We start from the raw sequence: 11,235 nt of genomic DNA, 5'->3' as shown, positions 1-11,235 counted from the left end.
AGGAATAAGGCTTTACCATCAAGTTTGTCTGGACAGTAAAAAAATCAATGACAATAGCTTGTGCTGGTTTGTGATTCCTTTGAGCAAATCATCAAGAGGAGGCATGCTTATTTGACAGTGGCTTGTTATTTGATGATCTATGGCTTCTAGATAGAGCACCACCATCCACCCTTGACCCTTGGAGGGAACTGTAAATTAAACTCTTATAAAAATAAATATTTGTAAATCTCATGAACTAAGTTTCCATGTGTAAAGACAGAGTTTCTGTCCCACCTAGCACCATAGCTCTTTAGCCCCAAATAAAAACACTGAATTTTATATTAATTATAAACTGTTTGGTTGATGGATCAGGCTTCTTAATGGCTGGCTCTCTCTTAATTATTAATCCATTGCTATTAAACTATGTGTTGCTACAAGGCTGTGGCTTACCTGTAATGTTCCAGCATGTTACTCCTTTGCTGGTTACATGGCTTCTTTCTCAGAAATCACTCACTGCCTTCCTCTTCCAAGCATTCTCCTAGTCTGGTATCCCTGCCTATACTTCCTGTCTGGCTACTGGGAAATGAGTATTCTGTTAAACCACTAAGAGAGACATATAGTAACAGCATATAAAAAAGACATCCCCCATTACATATGTATGTTTTCCAAATATCCTTAGTGGAAGATATGCTGCCTTCCAACCCCTCCTATAATACTTTCTACTTCAACACCCCTATCTAATATTCCACTTTCCATTTAATATTATTCATCATCCACTTTCTACTCCCCATCCCCATTAACTCTGCCTCAAGTCCATTTTCCTGTTTTTTTGGAATATCTATATACAAGAGAAAGCTTTCGTCTGTCTGAGTCTGGATTAATTCCATCAAGACAAACTTTTCCAATTCAATTGGTATATCTTTATATTTTTGTTTTATTTTTCTTTACAACTAGAGAAAATTACATAGGATATATGCATCACATCTTTGCTATCCATTAATAGGTTGATGGACATCTGAGCTTTCTTCATTTCTTAAATATTGTAAATAAAACAATCATTTGTAAACTTCTTAGGGACAATATGGCAGGATACTTATGGCTTATGTTTTTCAGAAAAAGCAAAGATTTGGAGTTTTTAATTTGAAACTTGTAGTGAACAACTTAAAACATATCAAGAAAAATACAATCAAACCCATTATGATAAGGTAAAGACAGAACTCAATAGAAGTAAAAGGTGGAGGAAATGCTTTAGGACCAGAGTGATTTCCACTTATAGTTGAAATGAATTAATAAAAATAGAAAAATTCAGCCGGGTGGTGGCGGCGCATGCCTTTAATCCCAGCACTCGGGAGGCAGAGGCAGGCAGATCTCTGTGAGTTCAAGGCCGGGGTGGACCGATAGCCTCCAAAACAATACAGAGAAACCCTGTTTCGAAAAACCAAATAAATAAATAAATAAATAAATAGAAATAATTCATTCATCAAAGTGACCATTCAAACTGATGATTTTATTTCCATCTTCTCCACTAAGAACTATGCTCAATTACTCATGAACACTAAAACTAGTTAAAAGAGTGAACTCTCTGAGATTCTGGAAATAATACAAACTGGAAATTGTGCATTTGCTGCTCTAAAATTCTAAGAATAAATATAAATTTTTATGTCTTAAGGCTTCTGTGATGTCAGCTCATTATTTTTCTAAAAGAAACTACAAGGAAGCCAAGGAAAACCCTAATAAGAGGAACCTGTAGTTGTCTCCGTGTCTGATTTACACTGGAACAGAACAGTGTGCAGGCATCTTTACACTCTTCACTCTCAGGAATACATTTTAGAAGAAGAAAAGAAGGAGGAAGAGAAGAATGAAGATAAAGGAAGAGGAGGAGGGAAATGCTAATATTAAAATCCTACTGATGTTCAAGGATATATTATCAACTGAAAAAAGTTAAGAGAAAAATGGAAATTGCAGTTTAATGTAGAAAAATCCACATTTGTGGGTCTAGGAAGCATGTGATGAATCTTTTGATAGTAATAAATTCAAATCCTACCACAGACATTCAAGAAGCAAATATCTCAATAGAGTACCCAGTAGGTGGAATTATCAGCATTTAGTCATGCTAAATCTATATTTTTATTGAGAGAAGAAAAACAAGAAAATTCTTATATTGTAGTTCTTGACATAGGTCCTTTCGAACATGTGTTTGTGAGGCTGACTTACTGACAATTAATTTCAAGAATGTCAAAATGAAGAAATGAATAATAATAAAAGCATAACAAAGCATTTGAAACACAATTTCACTTAAAGACTTATTTTGTTGGCTGCAGTTCTTAATTTCTGAACATTAAAGCACACTTTTCAACAAACACCTATTACACAAAAGCACTGAGATTACACAGTGCTGTATCAGGAAGAAAGATGAATTCTGACTTCAAAGATAATCTAAAAACAGCTTTGTATAGTGAATAAAAATCATTTAAAATGGCACAAACCATCTCCAAAGCCTAGAAAGTAATAGGAATGGCTATTATATCACCAAAATAATGATCAAAGCTCCCTAGTTTCTGATGAAAATAATACATATCATCAAAAATAAATATGCTGAAATCTATAAGCATGTAAGATCACATGTCTCAGCTACACAGTATACTTTTGATGAGTTGTTGGATAATAGGAACACTACCAATAATAGAACACAACCATAAAAATTCCAAACTTCTTGCGTGCCCATGTACTGAGTGTGGCTAGACATTGTCCTTCTGATTTAGAATGGAAATTAAGCAGCATTCTTGGTCTTTTATACGATCTTCAAGAAGAATTAAGTTAAATTTAATAATAGTTCAGAAAGGACTTTTGATGATGGCCATGAAAAAGAAAGAAAACAAAAGCATATTCAGAATATATTACTTTTAAAAACATGGAAATTGAATTGCAATGAATATAGTAGTTGTTATAATGGAATATACAGAACATATGGATACTATATTCTTATATATTTTAATTTCAAATGCTAACTGTTAACTATGTATAGTTGTAATATATTATGGATAGATTCATAAATGAACATTTAAAATGGATATAGAACTCTCTCATACCATACTTTTTTATTAGCTTTAAGCTATAGTGATATAGACTCAGTAAATAATTCAAAGGCTTAAATAAATATTTATTTTCCTCTTGCATTACAGCCAGATTTGAATGGCTCTGGCTGGTCAGATGGGCCTACTCTGAGCTCATTCAGTGCACCAAGTTATTCCAAGTTTGTCACTTCCCTACACCACGGATTTGCCCTCAACTGAGCATTACCTGCTAATCTTTTGCCACAACTGTGCTCTGCCCTGTGTGAAGGGAAAGGCATTGCAGAACTTGCTACTTTATGATTTAAAATCTGCTGCAAGCTCCACAGGTCATTCCTCTTCTAGCCAGAAACTCAGAAGTGTGCTTACTGTATTAGCTTGCTGGAGTTGTCACAATGCAGCAAGGACTGGACAAGGACAAAATAAACACATAATCTCATGATTCTGGAGCCTGGAAGTACATGATCAAAACTTCTGTGGGGCTGCTTCTCCTTTACTTCCTGCTGGGGTACCTTTCTGCTGAAGTCTTAACTGCACATGATATTTCCTCTAAATGCAACTGTGTCTGAATTCTTTCCCTCCTGAGGACACTGTCATTCTAGATTAGGGCATACTCATGACTGCATTTAACCTTAATTGTCTCATTAAAGACCCTATCTCCGCATGCAGTCACATTAGACTTTAACATGTGAACATTCAGCTTATGTAATACCTCACTTCAGAGAAGGCTGAGCTGTAGCTGCTTGTGGACAGATGTTGAACCAGGTCGAACCTCTCACTCAAAGGGAGGAAAGGTCAATAGCTATTAGTGAGCAGTTAGAAGGATTTGTACCGTACATTGGAATTCACATGGTAAGGTCAAGTTTTACTAGGTTTTTAACTCAACAATAAAAAAAGAAAAGGCAAAAACAGAGGGATAGTAAAGCTCAAAGCAGTCATTGCCCTCTGCATCTTTTTTAAAAAAACCTGTTTAAATGCAAAAATCCCTAGTTAAAATGAACTTGATCAATATAAAGTATAAAAATATGACTTTAGACAGGAACATACACAATTGTTTTAGGATACTGTAGTCAATTATGGCTTTTTATTTAAATTAGAAACAAACTTGTTTTACTTTTTCCAGCTCCTCTCCCTCCCCTCCTCCCTGCCCCTCACTGACCCCTAATGGTTGTGATCTATTACTTGTTTTTTTATTTGCTTTTTGGGGGGAGAATGGTTGGTTGATTGGATGCTTTGTTTGTTTATTTGTGTATGTTGTGTGTGTGTGTGTGTGTGTGTGTGTGTGTGTGTAGATAGTGTCTTCTCTGTAGCTCAGGTTATTTAGCCCAAAATGGACTTGGACTTACCGAAAGTCTTCTGCCTCAGCTTCCCAAATACTGAGACTTGATCCAACATCCTCTGCTTTTAATCAGTGTTAAATGGGCCATCCATAAAGAGAATTTTATTAATTCTATTCCTTGACCTCCGCAGTGAACATTTGGTCATACATTCCTAAGATGTTCTCTAGCAATAGAGAAATTTTACTAAATTAAAGAAAACTCCATAGTTGGTGCAAATTTGTTCTACAAGAAATGTATAGAAATACGTTGCTTACAAAACTCAAGTGCTTAAGGGAATGGGCAATTGGTAAATAAGACTGGAATTATTAAGCAGAACAATATCTCACTAAATTTTGTTTCTCATTTTGTATTTTAACAAATGTTCATTGTATCCAATGTATTGTTTCAAATTTTTCTGAAAGGGTAAGTCTGAAGTATAATTCACAAACCTCTACATAAACTTCAATTCGTTTTCTTAATCCCCATGGCAATTCTATACTGCAAAGGCACAAACATGAGCACAGTCACAACTAGTTAATTTGTGAAATTTATTTGAGTAGCTTGGTGATGGTCTCTTTGTGCTGTGACTCATCCTTGGGTGCATGCCAGCACCTTAGCCTTTGCTTTACAGTCATAGAAATAAAATGGGAGCATGAGGCACTTTTACTAAGAAATATTGTGATTAAAAAATAGTTATACAGCAAAAAACAGTTGCAAACACATAGTATCATTCACTGCTAATGAGTTAAAAGGATACCACCATGCACATATAAATCACCATACAGTATCTTGCAGTTTATTTAAATTCATTGTGCCTCATTATAACTGAGCTATGCACCTTTAGGTCTGAGTTGATTAGGAACGCGATAGCTCAGAATAGCTTTTAATTCCAAGAAACACGGCCTGACCTTTACCATAATCCTGTGTGAAACACACTATAGTTTAGACATTAATAATGATGCTGCCTCTTCTTCATGGTGGGGAGATGCTACTTAAAATTTGGTATTATTAGTTAACAGGCCCAGGCCAATACATCAAAACCAAATTACCCTTCTGTGTATAACTACAGTACTTAATTCTGTGTTCTTCATCTCTCATAACTATTACTTCCTCTTTAAAAATGCTAAAACTCAAAACGTAATAGTGTCATGTCATAGCAATATGTCACAGGTACACACGAAAGGCACTCTCCCCTGCTCCCCACGGTCCTCCATTGCATGCAGTAAAGAATTTGTGCTTCATGATATATGTTTTAGCAGCCACAGCACTGCTCGTCTTTGACCTTTGTCTCTCAAATTAAGAAAGCCATTTCTTTAAACCATCATCTAGCAAGTCAACCGGCACAAATAATAGAGTGTTCCTTGCCACTCTCATCCAATGCACTGAAAAAAACTAATGCAAAAATTTTAAACACACAGCATCTTTTTAAAAACCACATCGTGTGCTTATTGCTGTTTAGTGAATAGAACAAACAATGAAGTCACACATTTCTACCTTTTGGTTAACCTAACAGTTCATCAGGACTCAGAGTGGACAATAGCAGACCTACATCACCCTCATCTGTTCCTTTGTTCCTGTTTATACTCCCTAGAGAAAACACTTTTTGATTCTCCCGTGTGTGTGTGTGTGTGTGTGTGTGTGTGTGTGTGTGTGTGTGTGTGTTTGAAATTGCTGCCGATCAAACAAAACTTGGAGCTAGCACATGCAGGTAGGAGCTCAACTTAACAGGTTCACCATATTAAATCCCAGCCATATATATTTAAATGTTATATATTGGTTTTCTATCTGCATAGCACCACAAATTATTAAGCACAACAGGAATCTATTTGATATGGACAAACTACTTGTGTGAACTATTAAGGAAACAGAGGAGCCTGGGATGCTGGTGCAACCCATGCTTTCTTCCTTGTCTGGTATTATGTGCTTAAGTGTCAGGTCATGACAGGAGACAACTGCAAGTCATCTGCACACCAGAGAAAAGAAAGGGAAAAGAATCTGGCTCCCATCCAAAACCTCCCAGGGGACACACCCTCTACTTCCTCTGACATCCCATGAGAGATAGCTAATTAAACAGTCACACTTAGCTTCGGTGAACTGGGAACTTTGCCGTTATTTGGCAATTACCTTACCAAGCTACACTTGGGTGTGTACTATCATTCTGCATTACTCTGGTACAGCATATGTTAGAGAAAACTTCTGAGAAAGGATGTGCTAAAAGCCTTTTAATCTTAAAATGTCTTTATTTTTAAACCTTCACATTTGATTGAGGATATTCTACGACTTCAAAGGGGGGTTATAATTGTGTGATTGGTTGCTATTGTTGCTTTGTAGAATTTTAGTGAATGTCATCTTCAAGTCTCCAGACTGGACAAAAACCCAAAGCTCTGCTGATATTGAACTTTTTCAGTGATCCTCTTGTACTATCTCTATACTGTAGCTTGTATCACATACTCTATTGTAACATGATAAATATCATAAAGGTGGTCTTATTTTATTCTTTCTTGAACTCAACACAAGGAGACTCCTTAGACTGGAAATTCCATTATGAGAAAATGTCTGAGTCTTTGATGATTCCCTCAATTTCTGGATTTAAATCATAATGTCAGACAAAATGGGCCAAGTTGAGGTACTGTATAAAGAAAATTACCAGGCTGAGGAAATTCACAAAAATAGCTGGCCTGAACAAGGGGAAGCTCATGGTGCCCAGACAGATGGCTGGGAAATCAGTATAGGAGTGAACACGATCTCCTGAATATGGGTATCAGTTAGGAGGCCTGGGCAGTCTACGGGGCCTCTGGGAGTGGAACAGTATTTATCCCTAGTGCACAAATGGACTTTGGAAGCCCATTCCCCACAGAGGGTTACTTTCCCAGCCTAGACATGTGGGAGAGCACCTAGACCCTGCCCCAATAATGTGACAGATTTTGATGATCTCCATGGAAGGCCTCACCCTTCCTGGGGAGCAGAAGGGGGATGGGGGGTTGGGGGGCATGGGAGGATGGGAAGGAGAGGGAACTGGGATTAATATGTAAAATGAGATTGTTTCTAATTTAAATGAAAAATCTAGGGGAAAAATCACATGGTCAATATTTTTCTTGTTAGTATTATCAGTATACAAGAGGAAAGGTCAGACTGGTTCCTGGTTTCGAATATCATATGCACAAAATCACATATATGAATCATTGCTTCTTTTGCACTGTTATTTTTTGTGAGTCTTGTTGACACTATAGCATGCAGCATAAAGACTTTATTTCAGTGATTAAATTGATTATAAGAATTCAGAAAAAAAGAATTCAGTGCATTTTATTCATCAACCTCATTCTTGTTGAACATTTAGAGTTCTCTAGTCATGAGATATTTTAAATCAAGATCCTGTAAACTTTATTTTATATGTCATTTTGTGACTACATACAGTCATCTCCACTGACTTCTCCAGGATGAATTTGGGTCTGTAGACTATTTAGGTCTATCTGCCAATATACAGCCTTTCCTCTCTAGTTTGCTTAGAGTTATGGCATTTCAGCACAGCAGCAATAGTTGGCTAATACACAAAGACAGAGCAAGTGAACTCATTGACTTATATTAGCGATTATTAATCATCTATTTTTTTCAATGCATACTCACCAAACCAAACTGTGATTTATAACAGATTCACTAATTTACCCTCATCACAAAAATATAATTTTTCTTGTCTCATTAGTATGAAATATCACTTGCCCAGTATTTCTTAAAATACTGCAATGGTTACTACTTATCCCTGTCTCCCCTCTTCCTGGTCCTCCTTCATTTACTTGCTGACCCACGGTAATAATATTACTATTATTATTGTCACCATATTAGAGGTTTTTTTGATAGAAAAACATGTTTTCTACCTTTGTCTGGTTACGATTCATTGTTGGTTCTGTTAGGAAAGAGACAAATTACATTCTGGAAGCAAAACAAAATAAAAATGAACTGTTTCTATCCAATTGAAGTTGAAAAGGAATTAGCCTACTTTCCTAAAGTTCAACAAATTTGCCTTTCTTTCTCTTAGCATTTAGAAATTATGTGATTTTAAACATTGAGTCTCAAATTCACTGAATTAAAAATGTGTGACCTCTTTAATCATGACAATTTATAAAATACAAAAAATATGTAGCCCTGGATAGAAATGAGACACTATAAATGAGTAAGGAAATTGCTTAGGACAGGTGTCAGTTAACAACTGAAATCTTTAACAAGTTGAGTTTCATTTTTACTATAATGAAAATAGCAAGCAGTCAAAACACAATAAGATTACAGGAGACAGCATGATATTTCAGCAAAGTTTTTCAAATAGGACAAAAAGCTGATAGAATACAACCTGACTTTTTTCTCAGAAACTAAAGTATTTTTTTGCTTAGAACATTTGAATAAGAGTAGAATTAATCTTTACTGAAATCTCAAGCAAGTATATCAATATTTTTTGCTTGTTTGTTGATCTTTCTTCATCTATAGTTATTTTGTTGGCTATATTCATGCCAAGTTGACACGAACCAAAGTCATTTTAGAAGAGGGAACCTTAATTGAGAAATTTCCCCCACCAGGTTGTCCTGTGGGAAAGTTTGTGTTGCATTTTCTTGCTGATTGATGGGGCAGGCCCAAGTTCACTATGCATGGTGACACCCTGGGCTGTTGGTCCTGGGTTCTATAAAGAAGGAGGCTGAACAAGCCATAAGGATCAAGCCCATAAATAGCACTCCTCCATGGCTTCTACATCACCTCCTGCCTCCAGCTTCTTTCCATGTTTCATTTCCTGCCCTGAATCCCCAATGGACTACAATGCATAATTATAAGGTGAAATAAACCTTTTCATCCCCTAGCTGCTATTAGCTATGGTATTTTATAACTCTTGTATAAACTCTTTCTAAGCCAACTGTGGACATTTGATAACCAATCATGTTTATTCTCTTTTCCAATTGATTTGATTATATATAACTTCCAGGACTGTGTTAAATGGTGGCAGTGAAGTTGTATTTATTCTCCTTATTCTTTATATGATATATGATTGTGATTATTTTTACCTATCATGAGGAGTTTTGGTGTTATAAGTAAAATTGTAGACTAAACGCTAATATTGTATGATCTGCTTAAGAAGAAGAATCAATGTAAGAAACAAACAAAGAAAGAAAGAACATTTGGAAATCACAAAGGCTATGATAGAATTCTGACATGTGCTGAGGGAAAAACAGGCAGTAACAAAAGTTAACTTCAGCCACATATATCCCAGCAGAAAAGTAAGCAGAAGGCCTATTGAAAAGGTAAACCATTATCAAAAGAGAATAGCATTCCTACCCTCAGAGCAAGCCTAAAGGTCTCACAGAAATGCTTGGGTGAAGTAACAATTTCTCTACCCAATTGTCAGGAGTGACTTGCAGGGTAGTGGCAAGACCCAATTTCTAGTGGGAATGAAAAAGAAAGGTCATGAATTTGAAAGGGAGCAAGGAGTACATGAAAGGGTTTGGAAAGAGGAAGGGCAGGAAGGAATGTTGTAGTTATATTATAATAGCAAAAAGGAAAAAGGGAAAAATAAATATGTATGGATTGGATATTAAAAATAAAAATGAGCTGCTAAGGTAGCATAGTAATAAAATTGCTTTTGAGGTCATACTGCCACACCCATAGATCAGGACCCCAGACTTCATCACAGAAGCTTCCTGCCATGGAGGGAAGAAAGTTAACACAGGAACACACTACTGGACAGCATGCAAAGAGGTAGGGGCTTTGGTGTACTCAGTCTTCAATGCAACATCTTATCAAACCTCTCCCCTCAAGTTTCAGGAATCTATGTGGAAGAGGAGGTGGAAAGATTGTAAGGGTTAGAGGTGGTGGACAACTACAACAAAATAGTGAGAATAATACACACGTGAATTCACAGAGGTGTGGCAGTATGCATAAGGCAAGCCAGACAGAGTCCCAGTACTGAGAAGAGAAAGTGAACAAGTTTCCATCCCTGTCTGCAGTTGGTACACATTGACTAAGGGGAAATCACTTTTATCTGGTGAAGTGTCACTGGGTGTATCAACAGCACTTCACGATAGGCACTCGGGGGTAGGTTTGAGGATTCCATGCTTCATTTTGCTTTGGTTTGGCAATTTTCTTTGTCTTACTGGTATTTTGTTTATTTACTTTAATCCTTGTTTTTCTGGATTTTTTGTGTTTCTTGCTTCATTTTGGTAACTCAAGTGGCCACTGAAGGGATTCACCTCAGGATTCTCAGTACTGGGAAAGAACCTGCCCAGTTCACAGACTACAAGTTCACATTCTACAAAGCCAAACATGGCCAGTAGAGACCCCTGGTTTACAAATGCAAACTAAAGTAACTAAGATGAAGACAACTTGGAAAGATACTAAATGGACCTAATAGAGACTTACTACTACTGAAAACCTCTCCAATATCTAATTCGGTTTAAAATTCTTACTTAAAAAGATCCTCTCTCTCTCTCTCTCTCTCTCTCTCTCTCTCTCTCTCTCTCTCTCTCTCTCTCTCTCTCTCTCTCTCTCTCTCTCTCTCTCTGTCTCTCTCTGTATGTGTATGTTTATTTGATATTCATACTTGGGCTTTTAAACTGTTGGCTTGATGGCTATTTCTGTTTTGAAAGACTCTTGATCATTTTTGCATTAAACATTGCATCAGTCATATTCTGTTCTCACCATATAAAATGACAATTAAAGGACATGTCAGACCTTTCTACCAGACCCCATGCTTTTGTTCTTCCCTTTTATGGCTCTCTCTAACCCTTTCCTCTTTCTTTCTCCCTTTGCATTTCTGATCATTCTCCACAGTGAGGGCTTCAGTTGTAATTTCTTTACATGTCATAAACATCTCAACATCTCTCCAATATTTT

This window comes from Mesocricetus auratus, unplaced genomic scaffold (genome assembly GCF_017639785.1).
Source record: "Mesocricetus auratus isolate SY011 unplaced genomic scaffold, BCM_Maur_2.0 Super-Scaffold_100020, whole genome shotgun sequence".
In the NCBI taxonomy this organism is placed as follows: Eukaryota; Metazoa; Chordata; class Mammalia; order Rodentia; family Cricetidae; genus Mesocricetus; species Mesocricetus auratus.
Note: the sequence above shows the minus strand (reverse complement) of the source record.